This window comes from Hyperolius riggenbachi, chromosome 7 (assembly GCF_040937935.1).
Source record: "Hyperolius riggenbachi isolate aHypRig1 chromosome 7, aHypRig1.pri, whole genome shotgun sequence".
Lineage (NCBI taxonomy): Eukaryota > Metazoa > Chordata > Amphibia > Anura > Hyperoliidae > Hyperolius > Hyperolius riggenbachi.
In genome coordinates, this window is record NC_090652.1 from 267393303 (window position 1) to 267406498 (window position 13196).

General features: G+C 42.0%; 1 protein-coding gene and 1 long non-coding RNA gene across 8 annotated transcripts in view; one reads left to right on the plus strand and one right to left on the minus strand.

Moving 5' to 3' along the window:
- LOC137525016 (uncharacterized) overlaps positions 1–13196 on the minus strand; it is a 410675-nt gene that overhangs the window by 361275 nt on the left and 36204 nt on the right. For all 6 annotated transcript variants that reach the window (XR_011022834.1, XR_011022835.1, XR_011022836.1 and 3 more), the window contains exon 3: positions 914–968. This is a non-coding gene — a long non-coding RNA (uncharacterized lncRNA). The remainder of the gene's footprint in view (positions 1–913; positions 969–13196) is intronic.
- The window catches only part of TANK (TRAF family member associated NFKB activator), a 118015-nt gene continuing 109430 nt past the window's right edge, over positions 4612–13196 (plus strand). For both annotated transcript variants that reach the window (XM_068245652.1, XM_068245655.1), the window contains exon 1: positions 4612–4709. The gene's annotated coding sequence lies outside the window, so the exon portion shown is untranslated. The remainder of the gene's footprint in view (positions 4710–13196) is intronic.

A 13196-nucleotide genomic window follows, 5' to 3' on the forward strand; every position in this document is an offset into this window, starting at 1 on the left:
AAAAATGATCTCTTTGGAGAAAACTCAGGAGAAAAGTTGACAGGATATGGCCCAATGGGCATTGCCTATCGCCCGTGCTATAATGTGGGCATGCTGCAATGCGCAATCTGCATATTATAATGTGCATGATAGTTTTAATTGTTAAAGGGAAGGTTCAGGGACCGTTGAAAAAAAATAAAAATCCGCATCCACTTACCTGGGGCTTCCTCCAGCCCGTGGCAGGCAGGAGGTGCCCTCGGCGCCGCTCCGCAGGCTCCCGGTGGTCTCCGGTGGCCGACCCGACCTGGCCAGGCCGGCGGGCAGGTCGGGCTTCTTCTGCGTTCCAAAATGCGCCTCACGGCGGCGCGCTGACGTCATCGGACGTCCTCCGGGCTGTACTGCGCAGGCTCAGAACTACTGAGCCTGCGCAGTACAGCCCGGAGGACGTCCGATGACTTCAGTGCGCCGCCGTGAGGCGCATTTTGGAACGCAGAAGAAGCCCGACCTGGCCGCCGGCATGGCCAGGTCGGGTCGGCCACTGGAGACCACCGGGAGCCTGCGGCGCGGCGCCGAGGGCACCTCCTGCCTGCCACGGGCTGGAGGAAGCCCCAGGTAAGTGGATGCGGATTTTTATTTTTTTTCAACTGTCCCTGAACCTTCCCTTTAAGGTAATGTGCTTGTTAATGCACGTTGTCCAAAAATGCACAGTAAGCTAATGTGGTCCATTATAAAACCAAGAAGAAAACATGCAATTACAACTGTACTGGCAACGTCTTCACATCCAGCATCCAAAAATGCAGAGCCCAGCAATATACATAATGTGAACGCAGCCTAAGAGGATCAACCATTGGGGTCAAGCAATATCCGGTCATACAGGATAAATATCCATGATCGAACATATACAGATGCAGATATTTATTGGGATGGGACTTACCAGCTACGTAGCTGCTCTGCACCTCCCTCTAGAGCACAAGTGTCGAAATCCAGTCCTGTAAAGAAGGTTAAAAAATGCCATTTTTAATTGGCGATTTTATTTAGTAAGGAATAAAATAAAAACTTACCGTATATGGCCCTATGTGAAAAAAGTAATTGCCTCCTCCTTTTTAAATCATGAAGTAACCATGGTTAATCAAATTTTTTGATTGGTGTGATCACTTAAAGTCTACCTGAGATGGGCACACTAAAAGATTGGATATTTACCTGGGGCTTCCTCCAGCCCCATGAGCACTGATGCATCCCTCGCTGTCCTCCTGAGTGCCTCCGTTCACCTGGTATCGGTCCTGGTGATCTGGCTCAGTTGCCCCAGTTGGCTCTTCTGCATATGGGCGACCCCTCCGCACATGCGCAGAAGAGCCCGAGTGGCGCGGCTGAGCCCGTTACCGGCACCCATAACAGGCAAATAGAGCCACCCGGGAGGACAGCGAGGGACGCATCGGTGCTCATGGGGCTGGAGGAAGCATAAGTATAAAATCTTTTAGTGTGCCCATCTCGTGTTTACTTTAAGTAGCACCTATCAAAGTGAAGTAGGCCAAGAGATCCCAAAATGGCAAGACCTAAAGACATTCAGTAACAGATGAGAAACAACAGTCTGGAAAAGGTTACAAAGCTATTTCTAAAGCTTTGGGACTCCAGTAAACTATGGTAAGAATCATTATCAACAAATGGGGAAAACGTGGAACAGTGATGAATCTTCCCAGGAGTGACTGGCCTACAAAAATTACACCAAGAGAGTAGCAACAACTCATCTAAGAGGTCACAAAAGAACCCAGAACAACATCTACAGAACAATAGGCCTCAGTTAAGGTCAGTGTTCATGACCCAACCATTAGAAAGAGACTGGGTAAAAATGGCAAGTATGGCAGAGATCCAAAGCCAAATTCACTGCTGACCAAAAGTAACATAAGCATCCATTTCACTTTTGCCAAAAAACATCTAGATGATCTCCAATACTTTTGGGAAAATATTCTGGGGATTGACTAGAAAGTTGAACTTTTTGGAGCTTCCCGTTACATAGGGTGTAAAAGTAACAGAATTTTAGAAAAAGAATATCATGCCAACTTGTCAAATATGGTGGTAGAAGTGTAATGGTCTGTGGCTGCTTTATTACCTGAACGACTTGCTGTGATTGAATGTCTGGCCATTAGATAGTGGCCTTAAGCTGACGCGCCCTTGAGTTTTACAGAAGGAAAGTGATCCAAAATACACCAGCAAGATCACTTCTGAGTGTCTTAAAAGAAGCTAAAAAAAATAAAGGATTTGGAATGGCCTAGTCAACTCCAGGCTTGAATCAAACTAAGATGCTGTGGAATGGCCTTAAAGAGACTCTGTAACAAAATTTTCAGCCTTATTTCTTCTATCCTATAAGTTCCTATGCCTGTTCCAATGTCGTCTGGCTTACTGCATCCTTTACTAATTGCACAGTGGCTGTATTATCTCTGTTATATAATCTTCTTTCCTTTGTCAGCTTTGTCGGCTCAGGCAGGAATGTGCTGCACTGCTCTGATAGGAAGAAATTTAACACACCCTCTCCACGCCCCCTCCAGGCTCTATATGAGTCACCGACTGAGCATCTCTCAGCCTATCACATGCTAGTTAGCAGCCATGTTTTTTGTTTGTAAACACTGCCTAAAACTGGCAATTACAAGCCAGGATTGCAGCAGGGAGTGGCAGAAACAGCAAAGAGGGGCCCAGGAGAACATAATGAATAGTGTGGTATGCTTTTTATTGTAAGAATTTTAGAGAACAGATTATCTTTAAAAAGGTGGGTTAGGTATGCAAATGCTCAAATATGGGTATATCAAAACTATTCTGCGAAGAGGAGTGGGCTAAAACATCCTCCACAGACTTATTGCAAGTTAATTTAAAGCAAGACTTATTGCAAGTTAAAGCTAAATTTAGTTGCATTTGTTGCTTCTAAAAGTTGCTTCTAAAAGAGCGCAGGGGGGCCTGGGGGGGGGAACAGTATAGTAACAGAGGCTGGTGATTATATGTAGAACCAGCCTCTGTGTGCGAATAGGATTCTTAAAACCCACCTCGGGTTCTCTTTAACTGAAAGCGGATCCAAGATGAAAAATTAACTATAACAAGTAACTTTTCTATATATCTTATCTAAAGTCTAGATTATACAGCAAAACTAGCTGCAAACAGCTTCAACAGTTTATGATTATTTATTCCTGTGATACAATGAGAGCGTGTCAGATTACACACAGGCAAGCTGACCTGCATCTCCAACCCTCAGCCTGTGAAAACTTAATTCCCCTCTCCTCCTCCCTCCAACAGGAGAAAAGCGTTACACAAACGTTTGGATTATTATTATCGGATTACTAAATCTGACAGAACACAAAAGCTCTGGACAGTCTGTTTACTAAGCTATCAAACGGTATGTTTAAAGTGGACCTGAACTCAGAACCTCTCTGCTCTAAAAGATAAGCAATGGCATAATAACCTTTAAAGAAAAACATTTATTTGTTACAGCTGATGCAAATCCTGCAATAAATGCACTATGTATCTACTTCCTTCTTTCATGGAAGCAGACATAAAGTTAACATCCTGTGTTTACAAATTAGCTGCTCTGCCGAGGCAGCCAGCTGACACAGCCGAGAGATCAAATTACAGTTGTGATTAGTCACAGGTGAGGGGGAATTAGACAAACTAAACTCTCTAAATACATACAGGTTGCATTTCTCTGTTTTCCTTCTATCCTGCGCAAGGTTTCAGGTTCGCTTTAAAGGAACACTGTAGGGGGGTTGGGGGAAAATGAGTTGAACTTACCCGGGTCTTCTAATGGTCCCCCGCAGACATCCTGTGCCCGCGCAGCCACTCACCGATTCTCCGTCCCCACCTCCGGTTCACTTCTGGAATTTCAGACTTTAAAGTCTGAAAACCTCTGCGCCTGCATGGCCGTGTCCTCGCTCCCACTAACGTCACCAGGAGTGTATAGCACAAGCCCATTATGGTCTGTGCCTGCGCAGTATGCTCCTGGTGACATCAGCGTGAGTGTGGACACAGCAATGCATGCACAGTGGTTTTCAGACTTTAAAGTCTGAAATTCCAGAAGTGAACCGGAGGTGGGGCCGGAGCATCGGTGAGTGGCTGCGCGGGCACAGGATGTCTGCGGGGGACCATTAGAAGCCCAGGGTAAGTTTAACTCATTTTCCCCCGATGCCCCTACAGTACTCCTTTAAACCAGTGCCTGAAAAGGGACATCAAAATGTTTTGCATTGTTATTGCTGGAAAGCAACAGGTTAATAAACTCCTCTGTAACATTATGACAGGACACCTACATAGATAGTGAATATCATCGAAAGAGGAAGCTAGTCCTAAGTTGCATCACACATAGGAATGGCACTTGAGCATTCACTAGTTAATGAATTTTAGCTCTCGGCATGCTGGAAAAGCACAACATTTTAAATCTTTAGAGAAGAAAAAAACAACATAAAGTCAGTTTTTAAAGAGAGAAACACACGCCTGCCTGAGCACAGTCCACTGCTGCAGAGCAGTTTGGGTTAAGAGATACTGAAAGCAATTGGTTGATAATGTATAACAAATAAGGAAGCTGAGCTGCGTGGGGATTCCCCTTGGAAGTTCCCACACATTAGCAGCAATCACCATCTGTACAAGCCAGTGTGATTGCTGTAACTTCACATTCAGCACCCACACAGCCTCCCACACTGAACCTCTCTCCTTATCCCCGCTTATTGCTGACCCCCACAAACCGCCAGGACTGTAAGGTAAATGTCAATCTGTTTATAGAGCCATGTTATTGTCAGTCTTATGCGTCGGCAGCAATGCAGTTTGGCAGAAGTTGCTGCTCGGGTGATATTTGTTTGCTAGCTGTACTTTTTCTGCACTGGGCCTCTTTGGGCAAAGTATTGATATCTGCATTGCATGTGACAGATACAGCCAATAAACTCTCTCCACTTTCTTGTAGACTGATCAAAAGAGAGACATATAAAGAGTGAAACTGGAAATGACTCATTGTTTCTTTAATGAAAACGTTCAAAGTATGTGGCAGAAAAAAAATTGAATCCATCTCTAATATAACTAAAGTGATTAGTTAGTTATTATCACTGCTATCAACTGTATTTGGTAATAATAATGAACCGATAAGTTATAACAATAATAGCCAGCAATTATTTCTGGATAGGTGTCATTAAAAACGCAAAAATGTTAAAGATGTGAAATGTAGTATTGCTTTGTAAATAAGTGCTAAGTGTTTGCAGACAATATATATATAGATAGATAGATAGATAGATAGATAGATAGATAGATAGATAGATAGATAGATAGATAGAATCTCGTCGTTATAGTAAACTCTGATATAGTAAACCTCTGCCTATAGTAAACTCAGTCCTCAGGTCCCAGCAAATGCGTTTGTAGAAATATACAATGTATGACCAATTCTGATACAGCAAACTATATATCTCACTATATATATATATATATATATATATATATATGTGTGTGTGTGTGTGTGTCACACAGTCACGCACATTCATTCACTCTCTATACACACACATAGAAATACATACAAACAAAGACAGGGACACACACCTGTAGTGTCAGTGGAACATTGCTCCAATAAATCATCAGAGTGCTTCAAAATCTAATAGGATTAAAAACTAAAAATGAATTGCATTTCTGAAGCCATAACACTGCCTGGGTTAAATGTGACTTATGGTGCGCTGTTTCTAGATACTGTTTTTCTATGCACTCGGTTTGCTGTAGAAGTATTCATATGGAGCTTCTTTTAGTAATTTCATCACTTGTAGGGATTCAACTTTTACAAAATGACAGAGCAAAACAACTTGTAAATCAGTATAGGTGTGGCTCAGTACACACAGCATGTAAAAGATCCCGATGCTATACATTCTGGAATTTAGTAACACACACACACCCACACACATATATTATATATTTACACACACTTATTAAAATAGGAGATATAAATTACATTTTCACACACACACACACACACAAACAAGTTTTTTTCTCTACTCCATCCGAGACAAAACAAAATGAAAAAAATAAAAATGCGCAGCTCTCTTTCTAGGATGGTGCAGTCTCAAAAACAGCTGTAATACTAATCAGGGCCGTCAAGGTCCCAAGACCTGAGTTTTGGAAGAGATATACCATCTGCTGGGGGCAAGAAGGGATTCTTTTTTATTTTTATATAAAATATGCTTACCTCAAGCAATTCCTACTCAAGTCACTACAATGTTACAATTAATTTTGTAAATCAGCCAGGAGAGCAGTAGAACTGTTGGGCCACTATTTATTTAACTGTTCTTGTGAGTTTTCTCCCAAGAGATGTTTTTACACCTTATCGATAGAATACACTTTAAGCTCCAGCAAGTAAAAAAATATACTCAAAATAAGTATGAAATTACTATTTATCTGCTTTTGGCTACTTTTGCCAAGTGTTGAAAACGTATTTTATAGGTAAGTTGACAAATTATCAACTGGGCGAAAACTAAGGAGAAAAGCTACTTGAATCAGGCCTTGGTCCTGTTAAGTGCTTTTACAATTGCTTATGTACATTTTGTGGTTTATGACCGTAAGTCACATGCAGAGATGGTCAGATTTCAGTTTTATTGCCATACCTTTGCAGAAGAACTCCGTCTAGCTGCCCCTGGGAAAGTTTAGGTATCCTCACACATAATGCAATACAGTACAATATAAGAAATGTTAATTTGTCTCTCTTTTTTTTTTTTTTTTTTTTACTAAGTGTTGAGTGGAAATTTTAAAAATGTACAGTTGGATTTTTATCATCCATTCTCCACCAAACATCCAGGCCAGAATTTTCATTTAGGTGATATTTTCAAACTTGTCAATAAAATGCATTTTAAACCACCAGAAAGCCAGAAAATACGCAAAATAATTTGATAGTACTTGTTCACTTTTTTTTTTGCAAAATGCTAAAAAGTTATTCTAAATAAAATTATCTCCTTGGAGAAAACTCAGGAGAAAAAGTTAATTGCATATGGGCCCCAGTCTTTTTGATTGCTTTGATCCATTAAAGAGAAACTGTAGTGAAAATCATGTAATTAAAAAAAGGGTATCCTGAATACTTTACTGTATTCTACTATATTTCACTAAAGTGCCACTTTATATAATAGTGTCTCTCAATACAAAACAAATAATGTCTATGCTTATAATAGGTGTTGAAGGATTTCTTACTGAGCTCAGAACGTCCCCTCTGTTCTAAAACATAAGCAACAGCATGATAACCATTGAAGAAAAACATTTTTTGTTAGAGCTGATACAAATCCTGCAAGTGTGTCTGCAGTGTGTCAACTTCCTGCTTTCATAGAAGCAGACATAGGGCTAACATCCTGTGTTTTCAAATTAGCTGTTCTGCCAAGGCAGCCAGTTGACACCGCTAAGAGATCAAACTACAGTGGAGATTTGTCACAGATGAGGGGAAATTAGACAGGCTAAACTCTCTAAATACATACAGGGCGCATTTCTCTATATCTTCCTTCTGTCCTGTGCAAGAGTTCAGGGCCCACTTTAAAAGTAACCTGTTTTGGCTCAGTGATACGAGACTGAACACGATATTGCATGATGTTTCAATGTTAGCAATATAGTTGCTGAAGAAATACACTTCTCTGCGTCTTTTGTGTTAGTTCCTACAGATCAAGGTGTGTTATTAGTTCTTATCAGCAACTGTGAATAGACTGCAGGAGAGCTCTCCAGATAGTAAACACTGAGGCTTAATCCTTTCAGTGCATTCTGCAAAAGTGAAACCAAGTAAAACTTCATTTTTTATTAAGATTTCCATAAGGCCCGGTTCACACTTGCGTTAGAGTGACAAACGGATCCTTGAGAAGGGATCTGATCACTGGTTGATCGGATCCATTTTCACTCTGTTGCTGCTCTGTTTTCTTTCCGTCCCCCATATCCCCCCAGACACCCCTCCCCAAGTGTATTTTTCAATTTGGAATGCTCTGTTTCTTCACTGGTGTGAAGAAAGTTCCATTTTCTCATTGCCCGCAATGCAGCGCTAAAGCTTACGTTCCACTGGGCTCCGCAGTCCGGAAAATTTGGTGCTCCAAGAAACTTGCCGTCCGTTCAGTGGATCATGCGGAATGGATCCGTTATAACGGACGTATGGGAACGGATCCATAGGTTAACATTGGATCTGTTCCCATCTGTTCTGATCCGCTCCCTTCCGATTCGGGTAGGGACCGTTTTTTAGCGCAAATGTGAACCGGGCCTAAATTGTAATTCAAATTTTTTCCCCCATAAAAATTAGCACTGTGTGATTAAACTTTTAGAGCACAGCGGTAGTTTTGAGTTTCATTCCACTTTACATTTCAGGAAACGTCATGATAATTAATGTCTGTACGTTTTTTCCACTCTGAAGCATATTGCCTGAAAATTTACATAAGGCAAAAAAATATTTTTTTTTGTTTTTTTTGATCAAATAGTGATCACCTTCATTGAAAAATGTTTCTATTAAATCCAGTTTGTCTTATACTTAAAAAAAAATGCACACGGCTGCATTTCTGTGAGCTCTATTTAAAGAGAACCCGAGGTGTGTTTAAAGAATGTTATCTGCATACAGAGGCTGGATCTGCCTATACAGCCCATCCTCTGTTGCTATCCTAAACCCCCCTAAGGTCCCCCTGCACTCTGCAATCCCTCATAAATCACAGCCGTGCTGTGAGGCTGTGTTTACATCTGTAGTGTCAGTCTCAGCTGCTCCCCCGCCTCCTGCATAGCTCCAGTCCCTGCCCCTGTCCCTTCCCTCCAATCAGCAGGGAGGGAAGGGATGCAGGCGGGGACTGGAGTTCTGCAGGAGGCGGAGAGAGCAGCAGACTGACACTATAGAGATAAACACAGCCAGCTCTGACAAGCTGTTTGTCAGCAGCATGGCTGTGATTTATGAGGGATTGCAGAGTGCAGGGGGACCTTAGGGGGGTTTGGGATAGCAACAGAGGCTGGGCTGTATAGGCAGATCTAGCCTCTGTATGCAGATAACATTCTTCAAACCCACCTCGGGTTCTCTTTAAGCTTTCAGAAATCTGTGCTGCAATCAGTTGTGACCCTGGCAAAACTTGAGAAAAGTTTGCCTCCTAGGAACAGGCATTATTTGTTTATTTGTTTAAATCCAGTCCAGGATTTACTGACCATTTAAAGAGGCTTTTCAGTTTAATTTAAACATTCTATGGATCCTTTCCTCTTATGAAGTTATAAATGCCTGCTGGGTCTATATCTTCTGAATAACTTCTAGAGCCCCATCTCTGCAAGCTTCCGGAATGTAACCCCTCCCCCTATGCTGAAAGGGGGTGGGGCTATTTGCCAGAAAATCTAGTTGAGGAATTGGCAAAAATTCTGTCTTCTGCAGGGGTTTGCCGGAGCTCTGACCCGGTCCCCGGCGATGACGTCAGAGCGACCTGGAGGTCGCTCTGTACTGCGCCTGCCGATCGGCGCTGTCAATCACCGCCACGTGGGCCGGAGCGGACAGCGCCGATCACGCAGGCGCAGTACAGAGCGACCTCCTGGTCGCTCTGACGTCATCGCCGGGGACCGGGTCGGAGCTCCGGCAAACGGCTGCGGGCAGAGCTGCGGCGAGGGAGGTCCTGGGAGCTTGGGGCTGGAGGAAGCCCCCGATAAGTAGCGTTTATTTTATTCAAATATGCCTGACAACTCCTTTAATAACGTTTCTAGAGTTATCACCATAGTGATAAGGCATGTAGTATTCAGGAAACATATTACCTCAGGTAAACCTAAAGTTAACTCTTCAATACTTAAAATAACTCCAGAACTCTAAAGTTAAAGACTGTGTGTGAACATAACTCCAGAGGAGGTAACTTAAGTACAGAGGAGATAACATAAGGAATGAAGAGATAAGATAGCTCTCTCACTGTGTCGTGGCAAGTTTTCTCTTGCCTTATTATCTCCAGTGTGATCTTAGTGAATTGAGGCCTATGTCAGTTTTCAGGTGCTGTGGGTGTGGCTGCTAATGTTGCTTGGATTGCATCATCCGCACTGTTCAGCCTGCAAGGGAAAGGCACACACTAAATTTGTTTGAGAAGATTGCAGTCTATAACAATGAGAGTAGGTGGAGCAGGAAGTGGCCAGTATCTGGACTCCTAACCAGATATTTTATAAGTGATTTATTTAAAATCAGCTCATTCAGGAACTTGTGTACAGGCAATAAAGCTCTGCTATTCAGATCTCAGAAATCACTTGTGCTTGGAGTGGAGGGTTAACGTTAACTGAACTAATGTATGTAGACTATATAAGCAGGGCAATACCATTACATTAACCACTTCCTGCAAAATGGACATTTTAAAATGTCCTATTTTTGCACTTTGTATTGCAACTAGGACTTTTATAAGCATTCAATTTGCAGTAGCAGCAATCAAGTGACACCCACGAGGGGGGGGGGGGGGGGGGTGCATGATCGGTAATGATTGTATAAAGGGAATCTGAAGTTAAAATAAACTTATGGTATAATAATTTGTATGTGTAGTACTGCGCTAAGAAATAAAACATTATTAGCACAGATATGAGTCTTATATTGTTTCCAGTACAGGAAAAGTTAAGAAACTTCAGTTATCTATGCAAAAAAGGGCTTCTGTGAGCTCTGCGACTTTATAAAGTTGTGGATAGCACTGTCTTTTGAAGCATTTATCGCAACTGTCTCTCATTGTTCCTTCTTTGTTTATGGTTTTTCTGCAGAGAAAAGTTCAAAAGCTCACTAGCCTGCTCTGTGAAATCAATTAAAATGCTGAGTGTATTGTGGAAACTGCAATTATTAGAGAGTGATGCAATGTTATAAAAAAAAAGCTATATACCTAAAAATATGACACTATTTTCTTTGCTACTAATGTTCTATTAATTTCCCATATTACACAACCAATTCATGAGTTTTTTACACTTCAGTGTCATTTTAATGGGTGGGCAGAAACTAGATAAAGGACCACTATCATAATAAATTTGAAATACATGCATGTGAGGAAGATATACTTTTGCCCCAGAATATAATGCATTATAAATGACATTCTCCTTACAGGGGCGTAGCTACAGCTCACTGGGCCCCATAGCAATTTTTTTGACCAGCCCACCTGGCCAAACAAACACCTACTTGCCAGTGGTCTCCCTTTGATGGTGCTAACAGCCTACTAACAGCCTTCTACTAATGATGTCTATAATGTTGTTTGTCTTTTTCTAGCATAATGTGGCTAGAATGTGTGGGCAGCATGGTGCCATAGTGGATAGCACTCTTGTTTTGCAGCACTGGGTTCCGGTTCAAATCTCAGCTAGGGCACTATCTACATGGAGTTTGTTATCCCCATGTCTGCATGGGTTTTCGCCAGGCACTCCAGTTCCTCCTACATCCCAAAAATGCAGATAACTTAATTGGCTTTCCCCTAAAATTGGCCCTAGACTGCGATGGGCATATGACTATGGCAGGATTAGATTTTGAGCTTCTCTGAGGGCAGCCAGTGACAGGACTATGTAATCTTTAAAGTGCTGCAGAAGATGTCAGTGCTCTGTAAATACATAATAATAATAATATGGTAGGGCATTAGGCTGTGACTATGGTAGGATTAGATTGTGAGCTTCTCTGAGGACAGTCAGTGACATGACTATGTACTCTGTAAAGTGCTGCAGGAGATGTCAGGGCTATATAAATACATAATAATAATAATATGGTAGGACATTACACTATGACTATGGTAGGATTAGACTGTGAACTCCTCTAAGGACAGTCAGTGACATGATTATATACTCTGTAAAGTGCTGCAGAAGATGTCAGTGCTATATAAATACATAATAATAATAATATGGTAGGGCATTAGACTATGGCTATGGTACGATTAGACTGTGAGCTCCTCTAAGGACAGTCAGTGACAGGACTATGTACTCTGTGAAGTGCTGCAGAAGATGTCAGGGCTATATAAATACATAATAATAATAATATGGTAGGGCATTAGACTATAAGTATGGTAGGATTAGATAGTGAGCTCCTCTGAGGGACAGTCAGTGACATGACTATGTACTCTGTAATGTGCTGCAGAAGATTGTCTAAACGCAATTGTGGAAAACTGTCACAAATGTACGCAGTGGAAACAGTACCAACAGAGCTTGTACATGCATGCTGGATTTTTTGGGGACATGCTAATTTGCACTGGGCAGCTAGTAATGGTCAAATGAAGGAAAATGTGAGAAGTGCAGTCTGATGGAAAGTGAATATACATTTGCCCCTCAGCTGAAAGAGCTGTTCCTCACCACATGCAGCATTGTGTATGGGGAACTCTTTTCTGGTGGGCTACAGCCATGTGTCAGATCTGTAAGTAAATACACCTCTGATCAGGTTACAAGTTTTGTCCCCTTTCTAATCTTTTCTAATAGAAGTTAGCATTGCAACCCCCTCCCCCTCTACACTTACTCTCTACTTGCAGACAGTGTAATTAGTAGCCAGAGAAACAGCATCAGCAGCGCTGCTCTCTCCACTCACATGGATGGAACAGTGAGGTTGCACTCACTCCTAGGAGCTGTATGTCACACACAGGCTGTCCCCTCACTCTGCACAGCAGCATCAGGGAATCCTCCGTGCACACCACCACCACCAGCAGCTCCTCCTCCCTGGTCGGAACTACAGATTAATTGTCGGCCAGCCAGGGAGGCATCTATTCACAACAGACTGGTGAGAAAATAGTCCCCTTTCACCTGCCTGCTGCTGCTTCAAGATTTTAGCCAGGATCATTGGGAAATGGGGCTTTGGGGAGGGTAGAGGGTGCTTTCTTCCTGCTCTGTTAATAAACTAAATTTTATAATTAAAAAAAAATGTTTCCTGCTACCAGGATGGGGCCCCCTAGTGGCCTGGGGCCCCATAGCAACTGCTATGCCTGCTATCCCTATTCCTACGCCCCTTGTCTCCTTATGTTGCTGTCACGGTATGTAGTAAACATCCAATACATCTAATAGAGGGTTTTGTGAGTGATGGGAAATGATCAGGGATTTCTTATTTTCAAAAGTACTTATTGAAGGACAGTTGCTTGGTCCAAAAAACAATATTGTGTGCAAACAGGTAGGAATGCTGGCCATCTTTGTATAGATCCTTTACAAGGGAGTACTTTGGTAAAGAATAAAAAAAATACTAAGTATCCCCATCTCATAAGGAGATGGACTAGTCCAAATCCTCTACTTTTCCAAAACTTTTCAGTATCTCTAAAAAGTTCTTGGTCCTATAGAGCTTT